The 26,096-nt window shown below is 38.5% G+C and overlaps 1 protein-coding gene across 12 annotated transcripts in view; it reads left to right on the plus strand.

Moving 5' to 3' along the window:
• Positions 1–26,096, plus strand: part of SIPA1L1 (signal induced proliferation associated 1 like 1) — a 199,885-nt gene that overhangs the window by 47,466 nt on the left and 126,323 nt on the right. For all 12 annotated transcript variants that reach the window (XM_064424423.1, XM_064424430.1, XM_064424422.1 and 9 more), the window contains one exon: positions 18,627–18,724. The gene's annotated coding sequence lies outside the window, so the exon portion shown is untranslated. The remainder of the gene's footprint in view (positions 1–18,626; positions 18,725–26,096) is intronic.

Genomic DNA, 26,096 nt, shown 5'->3' on the forward strand with positions numbered 1-26,096 from the left:
TCTTTTAAAATTTGCTATTAATGAATGCATTAACTTTTGCAAGACTAATGGATGAGCAGATGGGATACTGCAAGGATGTGTTCCGTTTTGGATGTGTTTTTTTTCTTTTTCCCCAACTGACTTGTTTTTAGATTATGAAATTACTGAAAGTACTTTTTTCCCCTAAGAGTTACCTGCTGTGAGGATAGAGTTAGTTCCCAGTTGTAGCATCATGAGGGCACTTAATCTGTGAGGAGTCCAGTTAACTTCAGCAAGAGCATTCCTGTAAGTAAAATTACTCAAGCATTTGGGAAGGGGCTGCTCTTTTTTAGAATTTTCATTGTATTATGTTTCAAAGTAGTAGCAGCATTGTTACCTCAAGTTTCAGCCGTAAAAGATTACCTGAATATGTTCTGTTCCACGAAGCCAGCTTGAGAACTGTTAGCAGCTTGTTCTGTTCAGGTTTTGAGACCTTATTGAGACTGAAGAACAATGGCAAGCCTCTTGTGGCACTGGCTTCCCTTGTTGCAAAGCAGGGAGGGTATGAGGTTATCTGTACCTGAGGCTCTTATTTCATTTTAAACTTGCATAAGCTGAGTGACCAGTTCTTCCAGCCACAAAAGCCAAAACCCTACAAGAACCTTTAATTTATGTTCAGATGTGAATGCTGTGCAACTCTTGTTGTTTTGCCTCTATCAGAGGTTCAGTGTACAAAGCTGTTCATAGTACAGTGTACATAGATTTTCAAATCCTTTTCTCACAAGACGTGGAAACATTACCATTCAGAAAGGTCTTGTTTATAAAGTAGTTACTGTTTCTTGTGGTGTACACTTTGTGAGCACTTTCTTATAAGCAGGAGAACTTACCTGTGATTTTGTTGCCTTTAGCATTACATAGCAAGTAGCCGTCTCTGTGTTCTGTTTCTCAGCTTGCTCCAGCTGAACCTGCTTTTTCCAGTCTTGTTCTCTTTTCTCTGAGCTCAGAGTACCTCTTAAGGTGACAGCATGTAGCAGGTTATGAGTTGGAGGCAAAGAAAGGTCAAACACTTGTTTCAAAGAAAACAAGTGTTTATGGAAACATTCCAATGTACCAAAATATTTGATCTTCAAACTCCAGCAGTCCCCTTGAGACCAGATAAGATTTTCTTCATTGAGCATGGTTTGCAGAATTGTTTCTTTGCCTTTCTTGTCTCTTTCTTATGTCATGTTTAAGATACTCCTGCTTAGCTTACATTCAGTATTCACTTCAGTGGCTTGGTGGGTAGTAGAAGATCAGCATGGTAGGTGGAAAGCTCCAGGGGGTGGATATGAGTCTTATACAACTAGAAGTAATTTTGGTAAATGCACACCTTGCCTTCCTACAGATGTCTAAAACCAGGGAGGGTGATGTGCCTAGTTTACTTTCATTAGTTAACATAAGTAGAATTCCCTGTTAAGTTGGATGTAAATTTACTTCTTAACTACTGCTGTTTACCAGAGTCCCCAATTATCTCTGCTTAATTATTAGAATATTGTTTCTTTCTTAACTCATGTGGACATTAATCTGTTAGTAGGTTTTATGTTCATTTCCTGTAGGCTCTTGACATCTGACATCAAGCTATGATTGCTTGCAAAGTCCACTAAATCCAGCATTTACTGTTATGATTTAACATTTTGTTGTAGTTTTAGGATTTTTCTGCTTAGCTTCTGCTTTGGAGGAAAGACCAAAATTGCCAGCTCCTCTAAAGCCTTTTTGTTTGGAGTTTGGGATTAGCAATATTATTGGTTTTATCTGCATGGCAGAAGGAGGTATTTTGAATTAATGTGGTTTCTGATTAAATATGAAAATTACACAATCACCCTGCTAACAAAATAATTTTGTGATATACTTTTTGCTGATATTTAGCCTTTCTCCCTACTTTGACAATAATGCCTTTATTAATGCACATATGTGAATCAAACTGATTGGATTGCATGAGAATTCAGATGATTATTTTGCTTCTTTCACCTTCCCAAAAGGAAACTGTAAATGAGCTGCAGCAGTGTCCTACAATGCCTTTCAGAGTTGCTTTCTGAATGTTTCTATTTTATTTGGTAGGTAAAAAGGAAGATACATTGTGTGTTTTATTTACGTTTGAGGAAATCTGATAAAACTAGATATGAGCATGGATTTAAATCAATGTGAGCAAAACTTGGTTGTATGAAAAAAAGCAGAGGGGGCAGGAGGATTGGAGAAAAGCCCTTTTATTTGTAAATAATTTCTTTGCATCTCAGAAATAAAGTAATATAGGAAGAAACCTGGCTTTTTCAGTGGTGAGCTGGTAGTGGGACCAGCGTGTAGTTTGGTTGGTGTAAATGGATTTGTGCAGCAATAGCCACAGGCACAAATCAGAGCTGTGAATGAAATGTCTACAGAATCTGAACTGGAAATAATTCACTGTTTCTGGACTGACTTGTCAGCATCTTGTGTATAAATATTTTTATATGTGGATTTACAAATGTAAACAAAAGGTATCTGAATGAAACATCACTGGTCCAGAGCAGTGAAGTTAGTTAATACTCTTCCTGGAAGTTGTGCTGAGTGTTTCACCTCCAGCAAGAACTGAGACAGCAGCTCAGAAATATGAAACATTTTGGAAAAGGTTAGAAACAAAAAAATGAAATATGAAAAATGCAATAATTTGGGGATCCGTTTATTTTGTACGTGCTAAAAGTAACCTATTTGTTTTTCTTGATTACTCTGGATTTATTACTTCTGTCCAGTGGTGATGTTCTTTACATCTTTTAATGCCCTGTTTCTTAGATGACTTAAAGTAATTCTCTTTTTAAAAGTAGTTCTTGTATTAGTGTGCCCCAAAGTGTCCCTTCTATCTGAATCATGTACAATCCCTGCCTGTTTCCTGGAATCCAGTCCTCTGTCTTGGCCAGTTGTGCTGGAATAAGATGCTGTGAAACCTAATATTGGGCTAACATAATGCAGGGGTATGTATTTTGATCCATGGAATGTATTTCAGATTTCTGTCTCTCTGATCTAGTACCTCTCCTGCCAAGGTGCCTGCTGTATCTGTATTGCTGTTCTAGCTGTGCTCTCAATTCTTTATTTTCCAAGGCTTAAAATGTACAGATGTTTGGTTTCCTTTGTAAAACCAAGTGAATTTTTAAAAGCTGTGACTTGCTGTCACAGCTTCAGAACTAACCATGTCTTCTATGTACTAGAGGGCTGCCATGATGTGACTTGCATGGAAACTTTCTTTGTAGGGCTGTGTGTCTTCCTGCAAGTTGTTTGCCTGTTTCACCTGTCCTTTCACCAGGTGGTGAAACTGGTGACAGCCTACTGTTCAGGAGTGAGTTGCAATTCATTGATATAATGTGTATTCTTTTTCCACCTTCTTTCTCCCCCTATACAGTATCAAGTCACTGCACACTATTACTAATTTATGACCTCTTCAGGGCATAGCAGTCATTTGATAAGATCTGCTTTGGTCTTCAGGGAAATTACTGGTATTTCAATCAGTAAGAATGATACCCAGCGAGCAGTATACCAGTTATCTTGTCTAGGTCACAGACAATTAAAAAGCCTTAATAAGCTTTTGATTTCCCATGTTTTAAAAACATGAATTTGTTCCCTAGAGCAAAATGTATTTGGTATTTGCAATCAGTGTGGTATATATGTGTGACAATGGTACTTATAGTCCAATTGGGAAGTTGCTAAACATGTCACCTGTATCATTTCTTGGTAGCTTTCTATAGATGTTATTTTTATTTTAGAAGTAATACTAAGTTTAGAAGTTTCCTTTTAAATATATATTAATATAATTATTACAAAAATGTACAAAAATGTTTTATTAGTATTTGGGTAGTTTAGGAGCTAAAATTTAATGCAATTTAATGTATTTTAAAGGCAAGAGTCTTCCGTAGACAGTTTTGTGAGTCGTTTTGTGAATGGTCAGGTTTGTGCATACTGTCTTAGTTCATGTATTGCAGTTCCTGGATCTGGTGGTTAAAAGAAAAGGTATGGGGGGGGGGGGGTGGGAGGGGTGGAGGGAATCAATGACAGTGTCTCAAATCTGAGAAAATCTGAGAAATGCTCATTTAGCCTTTATAACCAGTACTACCACCCCCTTCCTGAATTAGCATTCAGAATTTGCATCATCACTCAGTATTTACTGAGTGAGGTGGATCACAGTCCTCTTGTTCTGTGTGAGATGCATTTTTTATTAGGCTCTGATTTAATGGTTGGATGTGCTCACTTAGGCCCTGGGTGATGGTTTGTTTGAAAACCAGATTCACTTTGGTGGTTTAGGTGACACTGGGCATAAGACAGTAAAGATGCTCAAGAGGAGGAGAAGCTTTGGAAAAAGACATACAGAAATGTAGATATTTAATATTGTAGCTCCCTAGCTGATTTTAATTGAGTCTGAATTTACTCAGAAAACTGAGGTCTTGTAGTCCTCTGCAATTTCCCAAGTTAGTCTGGGAATTCTGAGAGGCATTCAGCAGGTTTGAGTGGGAATTGCTTTTTGTGTCAGAGCTAACCTGCCAGAGAAGATGTGTGTGGTTCCACTTGAGCTGGCTCTCCTGATCTGGTTCACCAGGTCATCAGCTGCCATTGGTGGCAGAACATGAAGGAGCTGAGAGAGTGGAAAAAGCCAAGACTCCTGCCCTCTGCAGCTCCTGCTTCTTCTGGGAGGAATTTGACACTTTGCTGTGGGTTGGCTGCCTTGGGCAGGCCCTGAGGGCACCACAGATGCCCCATGAGTGCTCTGACCTTCAGTTTGCCCACCTCATTTATATCTCTGAAGTGGTGACATTTTTGTTTCACAAAAGGGTAATAAGGAGAAATGTTTGAAGATTCCAGTAAGGAAGTTGCACACTGAGTATGGATTAGTCCTGGCTTGTAAGGTTGAACAATGTCTTCTGTAATCCATGCAGATCCAGTATGCTAACATAGCTTTTGTGTTTCTGTGGTTAGGTGGGTAAATTTTGTGCAAATCTGACTTGTGACCTGCTTAGTAAGTGAAAGACATAATGAAAGACATAGTGAAAGTTTGGTGAAAAGAAGAGGATGTTTAATCAAAATTGTAGTCTGAGGACAACCAGGAATTAAGTGTATTATTCTCAAACCTGTGAGTTGCTGGAAACTGTTTACTCCATAAGAGTTGTTGGAACTTGCTGTGAATTAAAGGAATGTCTAAATATGACAGCGATTGAAGGAAGGTTGTATTTTGAGGATTTAGACCCACAGAGGTATAGTATAAGAAAGAAGCTTTGCACATGTGAGTTCAGGATCAGTGTTTCCGAAGTATTTTTAAAATAGAATTATTTGAATGCATTTCATTCTGAGTACTTTGGTTGCTAAAAGGCATTGTCAAATGTTTTTAAGGCACCAGCTTCTCTAGCCTATGAAAGTTGGTTAATAAACATCCTCTATTACTATAAACATCCTCTTGACCATCTGCCAATTAAGGCCTGAAAGGAAAGGAGGGGAAGGTAGAACCTTTTACTTGAGCTTGTTTAAGGGCAGATATCCCATTATGTATGCATTTTACTGAGAAACAAATGGTTTGTGAAATAAGCCTAACAAAAATACAGCTGCAAAAAAAAAAAAAATCCTTTCTGAGTCTTTCATTGTGGTATTTGTGCTTTCAATATTAGTATGCTTTAAAAAATATTAACAACTGTAGTTAAAGGTAAGTTGTTGGAAATCCTTAGCCTGTACTTTTCAGCTAGAGGGATGTATTTATAAAGTTCTTGAAGTCCACAAAAAATCTGTAAAAAGTGAGTAGGCTTTAGCCAGTAATTTCATTAAGTAATGGGTCTGACATCATGCTGTTCTCTAATTTTTCTCCCTTTCCTTCCAGATCTATGCACAATTTTTGGCAAATTAGTGAATGTGAACCAGAATTTGGCTTGATGGAAAATTAAATGTAAACACAGGGCACACACACGCTGCTGGACAATTTCTAGGAGGAGAGTTTCTATAATATTTTCTCAATAGCCAGAGTTGTGTTAATTACCATACAGCCAAATTAGTCTTGCATTACACTGTGTGATTTTTCTTAGTGTGAACTGACTTGGAATAGTTTGCCTTGGTTTTGCTTAGAGGGTAGGGTCCTCCCAAGGCCCTCACAGTTGTCGCTGGGGTTTCTTCTCCTTGCCTACTACACGGAAGAAGGGTTTCTGGACTTTAATGGTGAAATAATGAATCTGAAGGGGTTTTTTGTTGTTGTAGGCTACCTTTATTTTCAGGGAATATTTTCTTTTGGTCACATGGACATTATTTACATCTGATGTTCACAGATTACAGCTTTTTTCCCTGAAATGATCCTTTTGTATGCGCTCTAATAGTTTTCCACTTTCAATGCACAGTGAGTTAAGATTTGATTTGCAACATATTGGGATTTATTTTTGTAACTTGTTTAATGCCAAGTGTGATGTTGCTTGAGTGAGAAGAGTGAGTCTGTGAGCATTAGCTATGCTGGTGGCACGCTTTGCTGAAGGTAGTTTTCCTTTGGAGACTTGTACAGTGTTGATATTCCTGTCTCCTCCTCTGCCAAGCTGTGCAGTCTGCTGCCTGGTGCAGGGATTACAAGGAGCATTCTTTTGGCTAAAACAAACATTCCTATCTGGAGAAGTGGCCTCAGGTAACAGGTGGGTTTTGATTTGACGTTGGTGATAGGAGAGTCTAGATATGAGGAAAGGCCCTTTCTTGGGCTTTGTTAAAACCCAAATATTTCAAAAAGCCAGAGAAGTGTGAGGAATACTTATGATCAAGGTCTGTTGGTGTTGAAAGCAACCTAAGACCATAAATTGAGACTCTCTTGCACTGTAAGGAAAGAAGTGAGTGAGCAGCATGACAGAAGTCTCTTCTCCTCTAGAGTAAGCTTTGTGTTATTATTGACAGCTGTTCTTGGGTGTCTTACCAGCTATTTTGGGTGTTCAGTGTGCAACCAATCTGTCTGCAGAGAATATTTGTAAAATTCTTAAAAATGTGTTAAAAATGTGTGCATCTTGTAATCCTGTGCTGCATATAGGTTTACTGTGTGGTGTCCCCCCTGTGCAGTGGAGTTGTGTTTCCTTAGCACCTTGGCTTGGTGTTGCTGTGGTGCCTGAGACCCGGGTGATAGTCAACTCCTTTAAGGCCATCATCTTAACCAAGTATGTAGTGCTCTCTGAAACAGCATAAAAATACACATCTTCCATTTTGCAAACATTTCCTTCTCAAGTACAACATTTTTGTTTACTGAGTCCAAAGTGGAGCTGCTAATTATTCTGTACCCAGACACTGAAGTGAGATTTGGGATGGTGAATCTCTTTATTCTGGAGCCCAAACACCTTTTGGCTTAACATGTCAGTAATGCTGTGTTCTCCAAGTATTTGAAACTGAGCTGGAAATTGTTCTTCTAAGTAATTGCTAGATTACAAATTCAGATCTTTCTTAAAAATCAGAAGATGTTAAAAATGTTGGAAATCAAGCAGACAATGAAGAAGGCTGGCTTGGTTGAGTGGGGATCTTCTATTAGAGCTCAGGCAAAAAAAAAAAAAAGTGTATGTCCAGTGGAAGCAGAGTCTGCTGTTACAGGAGGAATCTAGAGGGGCTGCTTGCCACTGTGGGCAGAAAATTCATGTGGCCAAAGCTCAACTGGAGTTGAAGCTGGGCAAGTTGGTGGGTGTCTATAAAAATAGAAGGGTTATAGAAAACAGGGTTACATCAAATTGGTGACTGGTCACTAGTGGGGTTCTGCAGGGCTCCATTTTAAGCCTAGTTCTCTTCAACAACTTAAATGACTTGGATATGGGACTCAAAGGCATACTAAGTAAGCTGGCTGATGATGCTGTAGATTCCTTAAGACAGAGATGTCCTGCAGAGAGACCAGGACAAATCACAGGACTGTGCAATCACCAATTGGATGAAATTTTAGCAAAGACATGTGCTGGATTCTGCATCCAGGATGGGGCAACCTTGGATGTACAGACAGTCTGGGTGTAATGAGAGGCTGGGGAGCAGCATTGTGGAAAGGGACCTGGGGGTCCTGGTGGTTGGCAAGTTTGGATATGCAGTGCCCTGGCAGCCAGGAGGGCCACCTGTGTCCTGGGGTAATCAGGCAAAGCCAGGCAAGGGAGGGGATTATCCCACTGTCCTGGGGTGGCCTCACTTCCAGTGCTGTGTGCTGTTTTGGGCACCACAATATAAAAAAAGATACAAAGCTATAAGGGAGTGGAGGGGTACAAAATGAAGGGTCTAGAAGGAAAGCCATGTAGGTACCAGCTGGAGTCAGTTGGCTTGTTAGGCCTGGAGAAGACTGAGGGGAGAGCTCATTGCAGTCTGTGACTCCTCAGGAGAGGTGCTGAGCTCTTCTCTCTGATGCCCAGTAGCAGGATCCAAGGGAATGGCATGAAGCTATGTTAGGAGAGATTTAAGATGAATATTAGGAAAAGGTTCTTCACCCAGAGGGTGGTTGAGCACTGGAACAGGCTCAGCTGGAATAGGGAAGTGGTCAAAGCCCCATCGTGACAGAGTTTAAGAAGCATTTGATCAATGCTTGTGGGTGCATGGTGTGGCTCTTGGCGTGTCCTGTGCAGGGCCAGCAATCCTTGTATGTCCCTTCCAGCTTGGGATACTGTATGGATCTGTAATACATATGAATGGAAAAAGGTCCATTAACAGAGTGCTCCAGTCTGGGCTTGATTTGTGTCCAATCTATGGCTCATTAGGGCTGCAGAAGTGCATCTTTCCCTTTACATCAGTCACCTGCTGTACTTTTTTCGAATGTTTGTGCTGAATCTCTTGGAATGAGAGTCAAAAGTGCATCGAAGCCTAATATTGGAGTGTATGAAAAGATTTTAATTATGCTTGTACGTGATCAAATTGGTATTTGAGGTGAAGTTCAGGTGTTTTTTTCCTCAAAGCGATGAACAGTAGTCTGAGGTAACTAGTAAAGCCAATAGGATGGGATTTTTCATTAGTTTGTCTTGGAGCTCAGCCCTCTCTTGGCAATTACTGTTTTAGCAGTATGGGATGAGATCTGGATTTTCCTAGCAAAACAGAACTTCTTACTTGGGAAGTTCTGGGTGTCAGGGGCAGCTACGCCAGCATGGCACAAACTCAGGTAGCCCCTGGAAGGGCATGTGATGCTTTTGTCCTCCTGCAGCCTGGCTGTTCCTTCCTACTTTCTGTGATTACAGATGTGTGCAGCTGTAGGGTGGGCTGAATTAAGGGATCAATCCTGCTGAAAGCCATCACTACCAGAGACAGGGCAAGAGAGCTCTGCCCCTCCCCAGTCAGCAGCAAGTACTTGCTTTATAGTGTGTTTCACTGGCCCTGTATGGCCTTAGTAGGATGTTTCTGAAATTGGCTGGCACTTATGGTATGTCTGGGTTTTTTTTATAAGTAGGATTTGTTAAAACTGTGCTTGTGCCCTAAGTTCTTGCTCTAAATTATTTCAATTCTGTGTAATGCATGACTAATGTTTTCTTTCCCATGCTTTTCTTAAGCCCACCAGAAGCCAGTCATTGTGTATTTGTAGTAATGATGCGGTCATATTGTTAAGACTGGATAAAAATAATTTAAGACCTGGCATGAGCTCCTTGTAGACACTGTCAATGGCATCATATAACGCTATGGATTTTCATAGTGGGTCTCCAAATGTGTAGGGAAAACAAAATGCTGTTAGGTAATTTAAATGGCCACAGTGTATCTGAGATGGTCTTTTCCACATTTTCCTATTTGTAAAACAGTTTGAAGCTTTGCTTGTGTGTTCTCTTGCCCTGGAAAAACATTAAATAAAGATTGTTGGATTTTACTTCAGGCATGTAGGGAAGCTTTTTTGAGATAAGAACGATGTGGACAGGATTTCAGAATGATTACTTGACTTCAGATTTCTTATTATTTACTGTAAGAGAATAACATTTTTTGCTGGAGACATTCCTGTATCTACATATTTGGAGGAATGTCATGTGGAGTCCATAACTTCTACCTAATAATATTGATATCTAACTCTGCTCTTACTGTAGCTCACTGAGTTGTGCAACTTTTCATTTGTTGGATATGAATGGACAAATAAATCTATGAAAAACTAAGGGGAAATGTGTTAATATTTTCCCTGAAGATTTATAGCCACTATTTATTTTCACATTCAGCTGGTAGAATATAAACCTTTGCTGGCTTGCTTGTTTGGATGAACCATTCAGACAGCATTCTCAAAGCCTTTATTTAGAAGGGTGTCTATATTCTGCACAAAAGATATAGGAAAGCAGATGAAGAATTGCTATGTTCCTGTGGATTCTTGACTCTGGTGGATTATGACTCAAATGGACTAAAGCAGAATATGCTATTTGGATTGTGAAATTACTGAAGAAGAAATGTTCATTTGCAGTATATATGGGTTTTACTCTTACACTTTTACATTTGAAATTTTTAGCTTGGTGTAAGATTAGAGTTTTCTCTTTAATGGGAATCTCTGACACAGTGTATTGGATAAAGAACTGGATGTAGATAGTGGGTGCTTCTGGCTGGGTGAGTTGGTTTCTTTGGCTGAGCTGCTGAAAACAACATGACTGTCTTCTGGAGGAGTGCAGCTGCTGGTGGAGGTGTTTGCACCTCCTCCTCCGTGGTTCTGCAGCTTGGAAAAAAAACACAGACTCCCTTATTGCCAGTGTTGTGTTCTCCACACACCCTTTTTAGTTTTAGGTTAACATCTAACAGTAGCTTCTGCAACTTCTGTAATTACACTGGCCTGGTGCTGGAGGGCTGCAGTTTATAACACTGAAGACTTCAAGTGTATCTTTTTGTAAAGTAAAAATAAACTCTGTTTTCTATATCTAAATAAAAATACCCTTACTTTGTCATTTTATTAAGTCAAACCTGTGCTGTCATTTTATTAAGTCACTCTTCTGCCCTTGTACTTCTAGGTCATGTTTTTCCCCAGCATGAATGAGCAATAAGTGTAGAATCTCAGGTTGTTGTCATGTAGAAGTGTTTAATGTACTTCATTAAGAATGTATAGACTTCGTGTTGTTTCTTCATAATCCAATTTCTCACATGAATAATTTTCTTAGTTTGTTTCCTAGAATTGCAGTTTCATTAGAAACAAGGGTGTCTAGTATTCCTCTTATGATAAAATCCTGAATTGTTCAGCAGTGTATGTTTCTCTCCAATGCTTTTAGTTACAAAGTGTTAGACTGGAGCATTTTAGATAAACCAATGTGCTGTTTTACTCCCCTTCCAGTCCAAAAATACAGCAGAAGACCCCTGTCTTCATTACATCTCCATCTCCTAACTTGAGTTCAGTGTTGTGTCTTGTCATTATTCATTTGGTTTCAGACCATGGTACTTTTCAAGGTTGTGGATCTAGTGTCGGGGTCAATGTAGTCCACTGACCACAGCTGCTTAACTTTTCTGGCCTTGAGTTGAGTGTTTGAAGTTGGGAATGAGCTTTCATGGATCCATCATAGTTAGCTGTAATAATAGGCTCTGGATTCACAAGGTATTTTTTGTATTTCACTTTTGATTTGGGTTTATTAAAAGTATTACGTTCAGAGTGTTCTTCAATTCTTTCTTCCCACGGATAAATGAGCACCAAGTTCTCAGAATGTAACATTGCCTTTTATTAATGAAATGGCAGCAACTTGAAAATGGACAAGAATCAAGGCAGATTCCAGAACTTTTTTCTGCTCAGATAAAAATCTGGCATTGAAGAGGCTGCTGTTGTTCATGGCTGGGCATGTAGTTCGAGAAAAATTATATTAGCACTGAGTTTTCTTTTTTCCATGTGCAATTTTACTAATATTCTGTAGCTGGTTCTGCTGCAATTCAAATATTTTCTCATTTGAAACTGAGTATAAAATCTGATTTGTTTTTCCTTTACCCTTTCTCCTTGGAGATCTATCAAATTATCCTCTGCTTTAGATTCAAGCTCTTCATGGAAATTAATCGTTCTGACCCCCTGCGAGGTAAATATTATTTTCATTAATAGGAAAATTGCAAAGCAGACAAGTAAAATTGCTTGCTTGAATTATGCAGAGCTCTAGACATGTGGTCAAATTGCTAGACTGCTTGTTTTCAATAAATTCTTTACAAAACTTCTTAAATACAAGCTGTAATAATATTGATACTGTCTAAGCAGACAGAAGAATACTTATTCTTGTTTCCTGAAGCATTGTGTGACCAAGAGGACAACTATGCAATATTTTATATCTTGAAAAGTGGATAAATGAGCTGTCTACTGAGAAGAGTACAAAACAGTTGGCAAGTTTGCTGGAGAAACAAAGAATCCTTTTAAATGTTATCTTAGTCTGGCAAAAAGCATGAAGGCCCTTGAATGGGCAGAGAAATGTCAACTCTAATGGAAACGACCAAGTCTGCCAAGTGAATCAAATGGGAATGGAGATGTAAGGTGCTTGTGTCTTATAAAATAACAGATGATCAGTTTCTGTGATGTGCAGGAGAGACTATCTGGAATATCTTACTTTTGACTTTCTGTAGGATGGAAATAATGAGTTCTGGTTTATCTCAAAGACCCTGTAGATGAAATTTTTTCCCCTTTGAATGGAGGCTTGTAACATAGCAGAGGAGAAGTTTGGTTACATATGCAAAAAGCTTTGTGTCTTGTTATTATAGCTGAATTTTCAGTTAGGGATAGGAGATATGATTTATGGAATGTGAAACGTAGAGATTACTAGGATTTTCAGTTTGGCACAGTTTCACAGCTTTTGAAGACAATATATTCTCCTTAACAGTGTAATTTTCCATATTATTTTGGATATTTTGAAACTATAGTATGTAGTTAATACCTCTTGTAGTGAATTTTACAGGCAGTAAGCATCTATACAACTTTTTACTGGGAAGCTTCATTCTGTATCAGCTGGATGTTGCTGGTGTGCTGTGAAGGGGGCTGGAGACTTAGGTGCATTTGTGCTATAAGCATCACTTGTCTAACTAGAATCTACATTTGGGTCCTCCTGGCTTAAACACCTTTTTGGTGGTACAGGGTCAAGTAATGGAGCTTCTGCAATATTCGAGTATGTTGTGAAAGATGGGGCAAATGTGATTTCATGTGTTGTTTGGTGACACATGTTCAGTGATGGCACTTTGTGGCTTTTACTCTGTTCACTGTTAGGTAGCTCTTTGCCTTCTTGTTTTGGACACGTAATTTGTATAGCTAATGTTTTTGCTTAAATTTTGTATATTACCAGTTTATCAAAGTGTTGCTAAGAAGCCTTCATATAAAGAGAAGTCATTCACCTTTGCCATGGGTGGTAGAAGTTGGAAGACCAATATTGTTGAACACTTGGCTGCTGGATGACCCTGGCAACTCATTGTCCTTTTCTTGCCTTGATTTCCCCTTCTTTACGGTTTATTTAATGATATGTACCTTATCTGCTAGCCACTTTGAATGCTTATCAGCCTGTGAAAGCATCCTAACAGGAGCATATTCTCTGTGGATTCCTCTGTTTCCTCTGTTTCTGTTGACAAACAGCTTTAAAATTTCAAAGTCAGTCTTTCTTTTAACAGCAGACAGATGGATTAAAATTACCTGGGGGAAGGGATGGGAAACCAGAATGGAAAAGCAGGGAGTTTTCAAACTGTGGATGTGCAATTTCTGTGCTAAATTTGCTCTTTCTAAATGTTTTCTGCTGTAGACAGATTATTAGTTCTGTCTTTGGCAGCAGTAACTCATTCTACACTTTTAAAATCCTGTCCTTCTTTTGTAGCTTAGCTGTGACAGCGAGACTGAAAAGTAAAAGAATTACTTCTATGAAGAGCAAACCTAACTTTTAAAGTTAGGGTTTTTTAAAGTTAACCATTCAGGATGGGTCATTAGGTAGCGTAAGGAGGGGAAAGTGAACTCTGTATTTGTTGATGGTTTTCTTAATTATGAACTGTTGTATTTGCATTCCTTGCATTAAAATGCTTACTTATCAGGAATAACTCCAAAGTTCACATTTTCATGGTTGTGCTCTGTAAACTTGTTTTCCTTCAGTTAGTCAAAGTCTGGACAAAAGCATTAGTTCATAGACAAGGAGCTCTTTCAATTTGGCAGCATCCTCTTTGTGTCAGTGTTTTATTTGTAGAATGTTAGTGAAGGTAAACATTAAGCCATTTGTATGCTATTACAGTCACACTGTAGAAAAACTAGAGGCTAGAAGAACTGCCCTCAGCACGGAAGTCTCTAAGCCATGGTGGTTGTGAATAATCAGGAAAAGTTATGACTTAATTCGGGAGAACGATGTTGTGAACATAAGAAGAAGCCTTTTCCTGTTAAATTAATTTCAATGAAATTTTCACTTCTGCTTTTGAGAAGAAAATTCTGTTAAAAATTCCAGTAATTGACTCCTGTTGACATGGCAGCAGAGTAGTTAATGAATTAAATGCAATGGTACTAATTTTGATTGATACTGTATAATTATGGTGTCAAAGGTATTTAACTTTTTATCAGGCTGTAAATCTGCATCAGACTTCTAGTCTACCCTTGAGAGAAAAAATACATAAAGTGGGAAAACCTAGACACTCCCCCAACCTGAACCATTTTACGAAAGAGTATGAGAAAGTTAAAAGGTTTCACTAGTTCAGCCTACTTCCATGTCAATAGCATATATCTGAGCAACTCCTGAATGTCTTAGTGTCTGAAAAGCAAAAAGTAAATGTTCTCTCTGAATTTTGATGTCAGCAGCAGCAGAGTATGCACTGACAGCCTTCTGTGGTCTTCTAGCTTTTTTTCTTTCCTAATAGCTATAGTCTGACTGGAGGTCTTAAAGCCTGAAGGTAAAAGACAGCCTTCCAAACTACACTGAGCTGCTTTGTTCTCACTGGGAAGAAATAAAACATCATTTTTTACCTAAAATGAAATTTATGGAGAATACAAGAGATCCAGTTGTTCTGGCCGTGACTCTTGAAGCAAGTGTTTTTTAACTTGACAAGCCAAGCATGAAGGGATACAGTTTCTTAAATTCTATGTGTGATTCATTTGTTGTGTAATATTTTAATGCTTTTTTGATTTATTGGAAGTACATGTTGATTAGTGTTGAGAGAGGTTTTACTAATGTCAGAAATAGTACTTCACTGTTCACCAAGGTGAAAGTCAAGATGGCTGTGATTTCAGAGGTTAATAGTAATCTATACACCTTATTTTATAAACAACATCACCTTTTCTAGAATACGGGATCTCAATTCTTAAAACTTCTCATAGACCATTACTTTTTGTACTTGATTCTATATCACCCTATTTTTTTTCTCGTTTCTGTTTTTTTGCCATTTCATATTCATTGGTTCAAATTCTCCTTTGTCAGGAGGTTCTCCTGCTGGTGAGTTTTGTAGCTCCCATTGATACTTCATCTCTATCTGTCTTTCTGACCCAAAAGAATTTGTGCTTCACTGAGCCTCAGGAGGATTTTATAAGTAATTTTAAGAACTTAGTTTTGACTCTTGAGTGTGCTGCTTTGGCTTGCCATATTGTTTAGGGCAGGTCAGGCTTGGTGCTTTTCAAAATCCTGTCCTGCCCGTGTTTCTGATGTGTGTGTGTAATAGGCATTAGTCTTAACAATCATGTAGTTGAAAAGTTGTAGAAGAGTTGAGTTTACATTGTAGTAATATTACTTATCAGTTTGTCATTCAGCATCTTTAGTGACAGCATGTTTGGTTGGAGATGAAACTTAGGACCCTGTGAAAGCTTTAGATGCAGATGGCTTCTCAGGAGCTCTGTGGGCTGTTCTCTACTGTGGCAGTGTTCTGTGGGTGCAGGAATTCAGTTCTCTGCTAGGCACTGGGCTTTGAAGTCACCAGCCCAAACACTCAGGGGAATTAGGTGCTGAAGTCCTGTCTCCTTGTGACTGGTTGCAAAATAGGTTGTAGGCTGATATCCAATGCCATGGGAGAAGCAGCATCTTTTCCCTGCAATGAATCATCTCATGTTTATTGAAGTTCACTGGTGAAACTTGTCCTGGCTGTCTTCATACCCCTGGTAATAATTGTGGTAATAATCAGCCAAAGCACATATGTCAAAAGCCCTTTGTTTTTATTCTGAAGAGAAAGACAGAGCTAATAAAAATATTTTCATATGTTTATGATGGCATGAGAACACTTCATAGAGGCTTCTTTATTTAGGAATTATAATGCTCATAGGAGATGCCTTCCAGAGGTAAACTGAGAAGGATATTTTCCACTGTTGCTTGTTCCTTGTTTCTTTTGAAAATTAATAGGACATCCTGAAAGGCCTGCTTACTTCTCTTAGGAGATGAAGGGACTGAAGGCTGTGTAGGGTAGGGAGGAAAATATTTTTTTATAAGTCTCTATGAGAAAGATATCTGAACTTCTTGTGGTTATTTTTTCAGCAGTTTCTACTGCTGTTAGATTCTGCTGAGATTAAATGCTAGTTACTTTTAGTGTTTTCAGACAGCATTCTCTCTCCTTATGTTTTTGAACAAGCTTTGCCTACAATTTCAATACTTCTAATGTTATTAATTATATAAGACTTTTAAAGCTTTGTACTGCTGTTCTGCAGGTGACTTGCTGTTTTATGAGAACAGCTTTTGCAGGCTGTGGCAGAGAAATGGGGGAAGTGAAGCATTCCATGGGTAGGTGGCAGATTCTGAGATCAGAGAGGTGAATCTGCAAGGATTCCTTCTCTTGCTTGTAGTACTGCATATTGATAGCTGGAATGTAGCAAACAACAATTGTCAATTAACACGTTTTGGTTCGTTCAGAGGTGATGTCAGAAAATAGCCTTTTTGAGTAGAATCAAGTTCTTTCTTCCCTCCCTCCTTACATACGCCTACAGTGATGTTTTTTCAGCTCTACAAGTGTGTGTTTTCTCACTCTCTCTGCTGTGTAGGCGGCCTTCCCAATCACAATTGGGCTTCACAGGCAATCTTTTACCAAAAAAGAAAAAAATCATCTTTACACAGCAGGTCTATAATTTAGCACCAAAGGAAATGGAGAGTTCTGGGTCAGAATTGTGATGTGTCTTAGTAATGCTTGAATTGGTAAAGAATTTCACCCTAAAAAAAAGGAAATGGTTCTCTTGACCAGAGTTGACCAGAAGGCCATTCACTACATGTGGAAATTATTGTTTTACATTCTACCCAAATGATTTACCAAAATGCCAGTTGCAAATGATAAACAAATAGACTTTAAATCTTACACTTGCTTTGTTAGACTGAGTTATAATTAAGCTTTTCTATCCTAGAATTAGAATGTGATTCTAATGAAAAAGACAAACTCAGTTTGTTGACAATATGAAAGTTAAAACGCAGCTCTTCTGGGAGTGTTGCCTTATTTTAAACATGATTTTCGTTCTCTCTGCCGTTTATAAACTGCATTTGATGCATTGTGTTATTTTTTGTGTACTGCAGCTCTTTTGCTGGTGCTTCTCATTTCACCAAGGTCTTAATTGCACACAGTATTTTGTAAATAAGCCTAAACTTAACTTGCAATAAAAAACCCCATAGCTGTATTTTTAATTACTCAGAAAAGATAACAATAATTATTTTCTTGAGTTCTGTTGATAACACTGTTTGGCATTTCTTAAAAAAATGTTGTTGATGGTACTTTTCTTGCCACCAGGTAGATATTCAGAGTTTATTCAACTCTGTAAAGAAATGCTTTTGCGAGAGCAGCAATGGGTGGATTAAAATTTGCTTATCAACATATCAAATTTCAGGAACAGTTATTACACAGCCCTTGTACCATGGTTTTATGTGCAGTTTGTGCTGCCATTGCAGCTGAAAGGAGCCATCCTCCTCTCCTTCTCCTGTCTAATACCTTTTCTGCCTCATGTGCTCATGAGGCACAGGTGCTCATGTAGCTGTGCAGTGAAATGGATTGGGGAAAACCAGGCTGGAGAAGAATTGAGGTATTTTTCTTTAGACTCCTTACTTAGAGCTGGATTTTAGTCTCTCTTTGATATGATTCACTGTACATCTTCTCTAACACGTGAGCTTGGTGGGAGTAGAGTAGACAAAAATTCATTGGCAGTATGTGCTCTGCCTCCAGCTTGTGCCTCTGCGGAGTTCTTGGGACTGCAGCAGAAATCTCCATGGTTACATCTGTTTGCCCGGTCTAATTTTAGAGGACTCATATCATCTAGAGATGCAAACCTTCTGCAGCAATAGACAGAGGTCAGATGTTAAGAGTATTTCTGAAAAAATACAGATTATAATACAGGACCTGGTAAATAGGAAGGACCAGCTCTGAAACCTTGACATTTCCTTCACACTTGGAGACTTTTTAGGGTACTGCAGCTGGTGACTTAGATAAAAATTCCTGCTCTCCCTTGTTTTTGGCATGTGTTACAGACTTTATGTTGAGCAGTGAAGGGAAAAAAAAGTGGGCCACAGCACTGCTAAACATCCCCTTTCTTTCAGGCATTGCCAAATGTGTGTTTAATTGCTAAATGCCTGGCAGAATGTGTTCTGGAAGAAAATGACGATTCAGAGAAGGGGTGATAAAAGAAGGGTTGAGATTGTTGTAGTGAGAAAATTATCATACAGGCTTTCTCAGATGTGTAAGTTAGGCGCAAAAAATCAATAGATTCACAGTTTTATAAGTCTTCATTGTTGCTTCTGGCTTCTCACAAGCACAGTTTTCGGAATACCCTTTACCTTTTGAAAAGTATTTCGTTTGATTGCTTCCCATTCAAATTTTGTTCATGCCCATGATCTTTTTGCTTCTAGGTTCCACTGTGGTATGATTCATCAGAAGCAGATTGTGACGTCCACTGGGAGTTTTTGCTGAAGCTTGCACGTGTCTGCTTTCTCAGGAATTTAGATAGGTAAGAGTGCATGTTCTGCTTTCTGTACCTTCTGACCTTTTGGAATACTGCTGGTTGTCACAAACTGAGTGCTGTGTTTGACTGCTGATAGTGTGTAATGTTTCATGCAGTGTGCAAGGGGTGGTCTGCAGCAGGATGCTTTATCCTGGTAGGCTGGCTGCCACAGAGTGCCAGACTTCATCCCAGGCTATTGCTGAATGCTTCCTCTATACATCAGTGCTTTTCCAGGAGGGACATGCAAGGGAACTAGATGGCTATTCCCTCCCTGCCACTTTCTACTAGGTATGTGTAGAAGGGTTTGCAAAAGCAGGTTGGACTGTGTTCAGGCTGTGACAAAACGCCTGCTTTTGTCACATTTTCTGAAAAACAGCAGTTTCTGAAGGTGGTTTCTTTTAACCCACTTGTGAAACTAAAGTCGTATTGTAAGAAAGAAAAGGATGATTCTTCTGGATGAGCCTGATCCTTTAAAAAGACTGGCAAGTACATGATTTCTCCTTTCACTTAGTAATGTAATTAATTAAAAATGTATGCAACAAGTGTGAGACGCTGCAGTTTTGCCCATGCAGCCTTGCCATCTGCATTGTACCAGATGCACGTCCTTGGCAGGTGTGTAATGACCTGATTCAAGATGGTATATGAAGAAAGGTTGGAAAATTGCAGTGTGTGGGTTTGGGGTGTGGAAGGACAAGAGACGGGGAGCAGTGGTGTTGGTTTTGCAAAGATGGGCGGGGTTGGATTTGTTTTCGGATGGATCAGCTTCCTGAATTAACTCAACAGGTTGTGCAAGTAGTAGTGCTGCCTGGAGGGAGGTGACCAGAATTTGCTATGGACCTGCAGGGAGAACAAAATTGGAGATCTCAATTAAGATTAGTTGAAGCAGATTTGCAACAAGGCAGTAAAAACATAATCCCCTCCACTGAACATGTTTTAATCATGTGTTTATTAACACATAGTGAAACCTATAGGTATAGGATATGCAGAGGAAGTCCAGTCTGGAAGAAACAGTGTAAAAAGCATTGCTGCCAAGGAAAAACCTTCCCTTGTAACGTCAGTTCATCAGTCTGTTGGATGTCAAAACAAACAGGTTTCTTATGTGAGAGAGTCTGCCCTGTAGTTGTTGCAGTTGCCTTGAAGGATGTTGTATCAAAAGAGTCAGTTTAAAACTCTCCTTCTGAAACACTGTCAGCAGAAGCTGCATTGTGTTGGCAGAGATTTAGTTTCTGACATTTGTCTTTGGTAGTGATAAAACCTTTCCTTCAGAGGATGTATATACTGGAAACAAATATATTTGTTCACAGATCTAGCAAAGCCCTTGGAAAAGGCTAATTTGATTATTTTGTCTTGAGTAATTTTACCTTTTCATTTGGCATCATCTTTAGTGTTAATTTTTACACACAATCATTATTGGGGGTTTTTTTTGATATATAGCTCTCAAAGTGACCACAGAGGAGAAGATAGTGTCCATGTCTTTCACAACACACAAAAATTTTTTTGTTTGTTTTTTAAATAAATTTTGTGGCTCTAAAAGGCTATTCAGTATCATGATACTAGTGAACACTGTAGTGGGGCATGGACAGTGAGAAGAGGCTGTCTTGAGTTATGAAGAGCAGTCTTAGTAGTTTAACTTACTGATGGAAAGTAAATTAGTAGTTTTTCCCCTTACTATGTTTGGATTCCAGAGTCTAGTGTTCTTGTCACATACTTTCTGTAAAGAATGATGCAGTAAGTAAATTTCAGTTTGACGGTGGTGTTGCCATGTTACACCACTGAAACATTGAAGCTGCTAAAATTCCTTTTTATTATACACTCTCTATTTTTTGTTCAAAGTGGAAATTTTTCTCAGTGGAATTAAGAAATTTTAAAATTTCAGCCTGTAGCAAATCTAGTAATACAAAGTTATACTTAAAACCCAATTTGTTTCCTCAGTAACAGTTCTGGTTACTGGTTGTTTATGAATACGTAGGCTCATGGTCCTATAAACCTAGTCTTGTTTACTGAAATTCTTGAGCAGGTTTTACAGTTGGGAGTTGAATATAACCATATTAACAAGCAGCTTTTTTAAGGAATAGTATCACACTCCAATAAAGCTGATATTTGTTTGTTTCAAATACAGAATCTTAATTTGATTTATAAGAATATTTAGATGCAAAACATTTGCCAGCATAAACTTAGTTTTGTTAATTCCCCACATTCTTCTGTAGATACTGGCAGACTGAAACTTGTAAAATTCTTCATGAAAATTAACCTCAGACTCCTTATTTGACCTAAACTTAAAATGAAGAAGAGGACTGTGGGGAGGAAAGAGGAAGAGATGGCCACTGTATACAAGTGGCTGATGTTGACCTTAAGTTATATATTGTTGGTTTTATCTGTACTATTCTTTTCCTGTAGACAGATTGAAGTCCTGTGGCTTCATTTGTTTGCTGGTAAAAAAGCCTTGTTGGGTGGGGTTGAGGTGGAAAAGGCTTTGCCTCAGTGATTCCTGCTTTTTCACAGCGATGTGTTTAAGAGGACACATAGTGCTGTGTTCCCTGCAAAGGAAAGCAGGAGCTATTGGGTACTGTTTCTCTGAATGGCCAGGAGGAGAGTTGTACAGAATTGTGTCCCTTCCTTACATTTTGCAGGTTTAATTTTTTTTTTTCACAGCGATTTCCCCAAGGTTTAGTGGGTGATTATACAAAGGATTTCTGTTATTAGGACTGTGTAGGTTTGTAGTTCAAGTTGCTTCCCTGAGGAGTCTGAAGAAATTTAGGAAGAACCCATGCAATCAGTGCTTACAGTCTTGGCCTCTTTATAAAAAGGAGGGTGTTCCTTGAGGAGTGCACGTTTGTATTTTGAATGCATGTACTTGTGCACACATGCACCTGTGAGTCACAGAAAATGGATGTATGGGATGCAGTATGTTCCCAAGTTAGTGATTGCCTTGTACAGTTTATTTGTACTGTGGTATTGCAATGATATCTACAGTAATTATCTTTAAATGCAAAAGAAGTAGAAAGTGCTTAGCCTACTTTTATGTTCTTTTATGTTTAAAAACAGTGTGGTGAACTAGTGATAGTTGACAGATTAGTTAATGTATTTGAGAACTGGAGAATTGCAGTAAGATCCTTCAGCAAAACAGGATAATATTCTTAATAGCTAAATATGTCCATTTTAATAGCGAATGGGTGTTCATAATACAAGTCTCACCTTCATTTCATTGTGTATTAGACTGAAGGAGTTGGATATTCAGAAGGTAAGTGTATATGAGTAAATGAAGAGAGGAGAGTCTGGATCCCATTAATTCTTGGCTATCTCTAAGCTGGTGAGGGTTTTATGCTTTGACACGTTTTTCTTAGTCCATAATGATTATTTAACAGTATGAATTGTAGTGATCCATACTCTTCTGCTACAGGCACCTGTAGAATAGGCAGGCCAAGAATGAGGCATGCTATGTCTGCAAACTTCCTGATTCCAGAATGGTTAGGCACACCCAAGTTAGCATTAATCTACCTAGCCTGGATTTAAAATGATTGCAAGGATTTAACAGCATGGATTTTAGTATAGCCTGTTTGAGGCTCACTACAAGTCTGGGTGCTTAATCACTGCAATCCTGTGCCCTGGAAATTGAGGGTTTTGTAAAATTGAGTTCTGTAGCTCGTATAAATGTGGAAAGCTGTTGGTAGATTAAATACATACATTATTCTGTGAATTTTTCCTAGCTCACCCCTTAAGGTGATAGTAGTAAAACTTAGAACTAGTAAGTATGTACTTAGTACTTTGTATCATTACAAATATATACTGATTAATAAACAAGGTGTTTTCTGTTTATTTAACAGGAAATCAGTTGATTCTGCTATATTAACATTTTATGGGACTGGCTGGTGAAGAATGAGCAATTGTGTTTTGATTTTTATGCATTGTTCAGATTGCACATTGCTAAAGTGCATTGTGCTATGTTTCTTAAACTTGAATAGCAGCACAATTTTGCAGTTAAATATTTTAATTGTTTTAGGTGAGTAATAAGAATCAGCAGTTAAATAAATCTGAGACATTGAACAGACATGAAATTTGTGAACTCCACAGACATGGAAGAATTAGAAACCCCCCAGTAAGTTCATGTACTGAATACAGCACCAAAACCCAGCAAACAAAAAACCAAACTAAAACAAACCAACAAACAGTCCCTCTCCCTCCCCCAAAAAAACCAAACCCCCACAACCAAAGAAGCAACAAACTCTGACAGAAGAGACAACAGAGCAGCAAAATTTGGACTACTGATGTTATGTCTCTGCTTTTTTACCTGTAGAGAGCAAAATATTTTTTTAATTTGTGAAATGTTTTGAGAACACATGGAACTACTACTACTACAACTTCACTGACCATGACATTTCCTGAATTCATGCTTTGGAACAGATGCATCAGCTTGAAATACAACATTTCTGTACCAAGCTTCAAAAGCAGTGTGTCTGGCAATTCAGAGATGATCAATTAAATTATTTCATCTATCTAAAAGTAAAAGGTGTCTATTCAGTGGTAGTCCTTTTATCACTCTCCTGGATCAAATTCCTTCCTTCTCTTGCTTTTTCCCTTCTTACAAGCATTTAAATTTTTTTCCTTCAATTTTTCAGTACCCTTCTTGAGCTGTACAACCAAATTTCTCTGTCCAAGACTAAGTAAAATAACTGCTTTGCTCTCTTAATTGGTGTTCTCTTGTTTAAATATTAGTGGCTTAAGATTAGCCGCAGCTACATGTTTTGAGTTTTCTATTGAGTACACAGATTCAAGGAAGCTGACTAGTAAATTGGAGTGATGCTCAGAGCTGTCACCTGTGAAGATCAGAATTCACACTTTCCACTTGAGATCAGAGAAGATCAGCTTGCTTTTCAGCCTAATTGTATTCACTGCTTATGCATAATGCAAACCCACAACTTAACTGTGCTCCATTTGATGAAAGATAAAGATCAGTGCTTACTAGACAGTGTGATGCTAGCTTTACAGATCCCATCAGCATGAGGCATTAATCATGGTTTTTTATGTATAAAACATAGCATGCATGTCTGTACACATCATAATGGAAATGTATAGTTTTAGCATAGAATACTGGGTTGGAAGGGACCTCAAGAATTATCTGGGCCAATCTTGGCAAAAGCACAGTTCTATAGACACAATGACCCAGCACTCTGTCCTTCCAAATCTTAAAAGTGTCTGATGTTAGGAAATACACTGCTTCTCTAGAGAGGTTATTCCAATGGCTGATGGTTTTCAGTGTGAAACGTTGCCCTCGTGTCCAATTGGAATCTCCCCAGGGGTGACTTGTGCCCATTACTCTTTGTCTTTCCCATGTGACTCCTTGGAAGAAGGGAGTCTGTTGTCTTTGTAGCAGTAATAGTAATGCAGTTAATAAGTAGTGCTTTGTAATAATCTTACTGTGTGAAGATTTTATAGTATGTTGATCTCTTTAGTCTTATGCCCTGTGTATGTAGATGAATTTGTCATCAGTCACTAGTTCTTTCCGTCAATTCCTTGTGTAAAGATTTGGTACTAATACACAGCTCTTTAGTACCTCAAAGCTATGCTATTTATTACATTGATCTTTAATACCACTAATAGCTCATTTCACTGAGTCTTTTACAGCTTATAGAATTTTTTTTAAAACAAAGGAAACTTTCAGTTTTCTAATTCATCAGAGTAGTTGAAAAATCTGCTTTGACTTTATGCGTAGCATATTTACAGAAGGTTTGTTTGAGCTGCAGCCTCTCCAATGCCTGCTCATCTGCAATAGGAAATGAAAGGAGAAGAAGCAAGGTTTGTCATTAAATCTCATCAAGTTACATTTTTGCATCTCTATGTGTATATTTAGAAAACATTCAACAGGAGACATTTCTCCAAACTGGCAAGTCTAGGGTGGAAAGACTTTTGAAGTTGAGGAATTGCTTGGATAGAATTAAGTTGGGATGTGGCATGGTGGATTTTTTTGGTTTATTGCTGTTGGCATTTTGTGTGTGTGTGTGTGTGCATGCAAACCTTCAGAGATAATGTGGGAATGGTCCCTCCTTTAGCCACATCAGTGTCCCATAGTTTGTGATGCTTCTCTCCTTTAGCCACATCCTGTGTGGGAATAGTCCTCTCCTTTAGCCACATCAGTGTCCCATAGTTTGTGAGCTCAGTGTAGGGATGTGTCAGTGGTCAAGGCTGCACCTAGAGTGTGCTGGCCTGCCAGCCTTGAGTTCCTTCTTCCATCTGCACACAAAGGAAGGGCAGGAAAGCTGCTTCTTCATCTGGTTGTTGTACCAAACTGTTTACTTTGTTGTGCATGCTTGCAAGTGTTTGGATACTTCTGGTTGTGTAGCTGTGACACAAGAAATATGGGAGAGCACATCATCTTTTTTTTTCCCCCCTTGTTTTGGTATTTTTAAGTTAGCCTTGTCATTATTGGTGTAGCACTGTTCTTAACGACCTTGATTTCTTTGTGTGATAGTGATACTTTAGGGAAGCAGTCACAGCTGTTTTTGCTCCCTCTTGTTGCTGTGTCCTTGGTTTACAAACACATGTTTGTAAAGCTTGTGTACTAGAGGTGCAGTAAGCTTGTATGTCTGTGTGGTAGTGTAATTTTTCAGGTTTTGAGGAAGCACTGAACGATCATTGTTTAATATTATATTTTTCTTTGTATTATTGTTTTATTTTCTTACTGTGTTCTTTTTACCTTTATTTTCTCTACTGCTTTTCAGCATTTATTTTCTTCAGCATATCTTTCACTTTTTGGTCCTCTTTTTCTCCCTTCTGATGCTTAGGTTAGAGCTCTTTGCAGAAGTTTGCTGAGGACAAAGGTTGAAGTTGAGAACCAGAACACCATTCCCTCCTCTGAGAAGGGAAAACTGCTATAACCTCTCTTCTCTGAAATAAATTGCTCTTGAGAGGAGGTTGTGTGGAAGAAAGATGAACTGCATCCAAAGCCTGAGGACTTTCCTGGCTGGAATTAATTTGGAATCAGAAGCTTATAGCATTTTCTAAAACATTTATATGCTTAGCTGTATGGGAGTATAAGGGGACAGACATGTGTACCTTGGAAATCTTTGTTCCTTGTATCTGTTCTTGACTATAAAAGGAAGCAGAGGTACATTTGGGTAGACTGAAAACTTGAGAGAGAGAAGAGCAGCTAAATGCAGTGGCTATTTAATATTTTTGCTGTGGAGTTAAGTTGTGAGCCAAGTGCTCTTTCTTGGATTATTCTGCAAAGCAGTTGTCATTTTTTCATTACTAAAGGTTAATACGGGGTTTTTAACTTTGCTTTATTAAAATGGCTTGGATGCAGAATGTAATGTTTGTGCTCCTGACCATCTTCAGAGACACTACAAAGATATTCCAAAGGGCTGGTTAAATATTTGGACAA

This window comes from Passer domesticus, chromosome 6 (assembly GCF_036417665.1).
Source record: "Passer domesticus isolate bPasDom1 chromosome 6, bPasDom1.hap1, whole genome shotgun sequence".
NCBI lineage: Eukaryota > Metazoa > Chordata > Aves > Passeriformes > Passeridae > Passer > Passer domesticus.